The sequence below is a fragment of the Symsagittifera roscoffensis genome, chromosome 7, assembly GCF_963678635.1.
Source record: "Symsagittifera roscoffensis chromosome 7, txSymRosc1.1, whole genome shotgun sequence".
NCBI lineage: Eukaryota > Metazoa > Xenacoelomorpha > Acoela > Convolutidae > Symsagittifera > Symsagittifera roscoffensis.
Genome location: NC_087068.1, coordinates 7,285,493 through 7,290,826, shown reverse-complemented (window position 1 = coordinate 7,290,826; position 5,334 = coordinate 7,285,493).

Sequence of the window (5,334 nt, the reverse complement as noted above, 5' to 3'; positions counted from 1 at the left end):
CTCCATGTCCCGAAACCACAGACTAGCCGTCAGGTGAATTATCACTGGGTGATCATCCCTAAGGATCGGGCTGAGCTTGAGTTGCCTGGCAAAGTTAGATACTTCCAGTAGGAGGACCTCGTCCAATACGATGAGGATATCAGCCAACTCGTGAAAGCCTCTCAATGCATGGGAGACGTCCGCCCACGCTGCCGCGAGTTCTGACTTGCACAGCCTCAAGTTCGTCGGTTCCAATTCTCGGTTGGGAGCTGCCATCAGGACACGCCACCCATTCCCCTCTGCGATCAAGATCAAGATCGCGTACACGAATTGCAGAGCCAGCGGCATGCTCGAGTACCCGGGGGATGTTGTGAACGCCACTCTTGTCTTGGCGCCGAATCTTGAGGCAACATTCTCCTGTACTTCATTAATCGCCGCGAATAAGGTCTGGATGGCCTCCCAGATCCTCTTTGGCGTAGGTTCACCACCCTTGAGCTGCTCAAGAAATCCCGTTGCGTGCAGATGATCGTTCATCCCCGCAAACAGCAGTAACTCAGGTTCGCAGGGCGTTTCTGACTTTATTGCCACTACCAGGGTCAACATCTGGTTCAGTTCCGCACCCGGCAAGGTGTATATCAGGGTTTCTGGCCAAAACAACTTGGGAGACGTACCTTCGAAATCTGATCCTGCCACGATCACCACCCTTGCTGCAGCTGGGTCTGCTCTGTCGTAGACCGCTAAGGTTTTGGCCATTTGCGCCTGCCCACAGGGTTTCCCATATCGGGGGTCATTGGCCAATTTTGCGCCTTCATATTCGGCGTCTGGTAACTCCATCTCTCTTGGGTTCATCAGTTTGTCGACCACTCTCAACTGTGCTGGAGTGGCCACTCTAATTCTGGCAATGCTGGTCCGGTGCTTGGGAGGCTCCACCACCAGTCCCGGGCTCCCCAAGGACTTGAGAGGTCTGTAATTAATTGGTCCCATCATCGACCTAGTGGGAATTCCACTCAGGTCTGCTGTCTCTGTCAACTTCGCTCTCGAGAAACGCGTTTCATGAGCCTTCAACCAGTCCACACACTTGTGCCTCCCCAAGTCTTCATGTGAGACCTGCTCAAGACCCAAAGCCCTCGCTAGCTCCTGTCTACACTCTAGGTCTTCCAGATCCAGTTCCTTGACCTTCTCCTCATACTTCTGTCTGCTGGTCTCCAGTGGCTTCTCTGACCTCTTTTTCTCCGCAACCACCACTGAGGACATTACCGACCCCTGGGGAGTTGCTGATGTCACTTCATCAGCTTCCATGGGCGTGGTGCTCGGCAACTTGGCCCGGCTATTCCTCTCACTATCTCTAGAATCGGCCCTCTCGCCCAAGCGACTCGACAAAGATCTCGGGTTGAAGAAGGGTGGGTTTGGGGGTGGCCCGAACGTGACCTGTGCTGTTTCCAGCAAATCCGTCTCTAGCGCGCATATATGCTTTTGAAAGACGTCGTTCAACCATTCCACCCCTCTGGGCCTGTCAAAGTGAATGCCATCCGCAGATGCATTGTCAGGGAAAGAGGTTAATTCCATTTGCTCAGCCACGTCCAGTAGCCTAAGGGGAAGGACACTCCTCTGATGAATCTTCCTGATTGTTTCGTTCAGGCTGCGCACTTTCGTATTCATCTCTACCGCATGTTGATCCGCTCCCATGTTGTAGGGAACAGTACACACCGTGAGAATGGACGGGTCCATTTGGATCCGTATCTCCTCGAGAATGCAGCTCATCTTTTCATGCAGCCTTGTCACCTTCCTCGCTTCCCCCCTTGACACATCATTCGTCCCGACCATCAGGGTGACTGTGTACACGCTCACCATCCCTAGCATCTCAAGAGTCGCTAACATCTGCGGCGTTGCGGCTCCGGCGAAGCTCAAGATTCCCGTTTGCCAATGGGATTGGATCCGGGTCAGCACCCGCAGCAAGCTGTCTCCAATGATCAAGTGAACCGAGCCTTCAGGCACTCGAGGATACGTGAAGTACTCCACCCAAGTCGCATCGTGGAAGCAATCTCTTCTCTCTCTCTGCGCCGGATTCCAGTCTATACGATTGTGCTTGCGATATCTCCCATCCGTATTCTTCTTGTAGCTCGAGATCATCACACTCCTGACAGGCTGTTCCCCCCAAGTCGAGGGTAAATCCACTCTTACCGGACTCTCGCGATTCCTCAGCTGTAACCTCTCCTGCAACTCTTTCAGCCGTGACGAGCCGCCACTACTACCTGGGGTCGAACTCGGTGTGTATCCAGGCAGCGCGACGTCCATCAATGGTCGTATTACTTGAGTCTCCATTCCACGCAGGGAGGACGTTGATTCGGGTGGTATCCATACCTCCAGCCCCTCATTCATATGTTCTTGCGCCGCACGATCGAGGTTGAATCGTCCCTTTGACCTAGGAGCTTCGTCCACCTCCATGCGTGACTCTGGCCTTGAGACAGTCACTACCCGCTCTTTGGGCCTAGCCCCTTTTTGCATATCGAGCTCGCGCTGTTGTTGCTGGATCCTCTCAAGTTTTGCTTGGTCTCTCTCGAGAGCCTGCTTCAGCTGCTCACAATTCGCGGCATTCTCCCGCACCCTTTCTGCCTGCAGCCGTTCCGCCTTCATTATGTCCAATTCTCTCCGCGCTTGATCCCTCTCGAGCACCGCTTGATCCCGGTCGAGGTTCGCCTTATTCTTCTCCCGCTGGGTTCTCTCGAGTTCTTTTTTCATGGCACTGACGTCCGGATAAGCCTCCCCCGTCTGCTGTGCCCGTGACATCGACGGTACTTTACTCGTACTCTGTCTCGCGGGCCTGACTGATGGTCTGGCCGGCAGTGGGAATTCCCCCGCGCCATACTCTGTGTTGTTGTTTAGACCAGGGTTCCTCGCCAAATCGAACCCCCTTATCGCTCCATCCACGTTCCAGGACAGCCATCTGGTCTGTGCTTGATCGGACACCCCTTCAGTGGTGTAGCCTACCATCAAGACCGCCTCCGTCGCAGACTCTCGACACTCGCCCTCATCCTCCAATTGTAGGATGGCGTTCAGCATCACTGCCATTCTCTCGTTCACTTGAGTGTAATCCAGATCTCTCAGCCGTCTGTACAGTTCGTCAAGTGTGGGCTTTTTCAGAGCCGATGGCATGGACTTCCAGTATCGATCGGCCATTTCTGTGACTTCGATTGACTCTTTGAGTATTAGTACTTGAGTTTTACCTGAGCAACTTGAGTTTTACCTGAGCAACTTGAGTTTTACCTGAGCAACTTGAGTTTTACCTGAGCAACTTGAGTTTTCTTGAGATGTCGTTCTCTTCTTTTGATTAAATACAGATGAGTAGTCAATTTGAGATCAACAAATCAATCTGAAAATAACACCCGATATTTAGACCGACGAGCTGTGTTCCTAACCAGAAAGCCCCATTACTTTTATGATTAAAAACCCTCCCCTTTTCACCCTACTAAAATGATTCAATTTGAATTTTCTAAAAAACATGCAGACACATTTTATGTTTTAGCACCATCATTCATTTAAAATGATAATTGTCATGCCAATCACCCATGAGATCCCTTACCTGTTTCGTACCCCAATACCTAGCTCAAGATTCTTCCCTCACACCCGACTCGACGCTCCCGTGTACCTGACTCAGGCGATGCTCAAGTAGTACTTCTTGTGAAGATGCACCACTATCTCCGTTTCTGCAAAGACCACATGAAGAATGGCGTACAATTCCCTCGAGCTCAGTTTGCCCCTGTTTGGGTCGTACACCGGCACCGAGACCTCCAATATTCCTCTTTCAATCATGAAGTCGCGTAGTCTTGTCAGAGCCAATATCACGTGTTCGGGATCAATTGTGTTCCTGTCGTTGACTCTCGTTACTAGGAAGCAGAGGTATTTGCCCGGGACTTGTGCCACTGACGGTGGAAGCGCCGCCATGCCTCCCAATCCTGGCCTCTGTCTGAACAGAAACTCTACGTTCTGGTATTCTCTTTTGAAGTCAGCCTCCAATCTTGATTTGAAACTCATGTCCGCCGTGATGCAGATCGCGCTGGTCCTGTTTGACAGGATGAAGTCGCTATCCGTTATCATGATGTTCTCTGAGTATTCATTGGGTATTTCGAATTTCGTTTTGAAATTCCTTCCTATGGTAGGCTCTGGTTCTTCTTCCTCCAGTTCCAATCCGCTTGTTTCCCTCACTTCCTTGAGCTTCTTTATCATCGAATTTTCGGTGTGGGTAAGTCCTACCCCCACTCCCCGGACAAAAATATTTATCGACGTCCCCGTCGATGTAGTCGGGTCTGAATTGTCTTTAGGGATGTCCAGTGGCCTGTCTGTTGCTGTCCATCCGAAAAGAGGCTCCGCTGTCTTCATGTACTTTGCTGCTGATACATCGACTTGCTGCATGCTTTGTCCTTCGTGACCCTCGTCTTTGACATCACGCATCCACTCTAGAATCCTCAAGTTCGTATTCTCCCTCCTTTCTATTTCACCCTGCTCGAGATCCGTCTCCACTTCTGGCGTCGAGTAATCATCCTGCGGATAATGTCCACCATCGTCAATGACCTGCCATTCCTCTCCAGCTTCCAGTTCGCCTACGCCTAGTAGTTCCTCGCTTAACTTTTCTGGCTGTATCTTATCGATCAAGAAGTCATCCCCGTACCTATTGTACCTCATGCCTGTGCGTTTACGATTGCCCGTCCTGGTTTCCGGTGGTGTTGGTCGATCCGGTTCCATCCACTTCGGTACCTCGTTTTGCTCTGGGTCGTTCCAGTCTTCTTCTACAAATGAACCTGCATCCGACTCCACTTCTATCTTTTCGTTGTCGTCCAAACTCAAGTTCTCATTACCATCATTTTTCTCTCTGGTGCCTTTCTCATTCACTTCGCACGCTGGTTCCACCACCAGGTAGTCAAGACCCTCCATGTCTTTCGGCAGGCACCAATCCTCCGGGGACGGAACGTGAGGTTTCAGATTTTCGTAATGTGCTGCTCGCCCTGTACTCAAGCGATAGAACCTTCCTTGTTGATGTACTTCCGTAATCATGAACGGTCCTCTCCATTTCTTGAGTAGTTTCTTTGTTCCCTTGGGCGGTATGACGTTTTGAAAGACCCACACGTATTGGCCCACTTCGTATGGCTTTGCTCTCAGTATCTTTTCGTCATATTTCTTGCGTTGCCTCGTTTGCGCTTGTGCCGTGTTTCTCCGACATAGCTCGTTCAGCTCTTGTTGTCTTTTGATCGCTTCCTTCACGTATGCTTGAGGCGACGTCCTCTTCCCCTCGTACTCCGGATAGAAGAATGTCAGAGGCATTGCCCTTTCCCTGCCCGTCAACATCATGAAAGGGCTGAT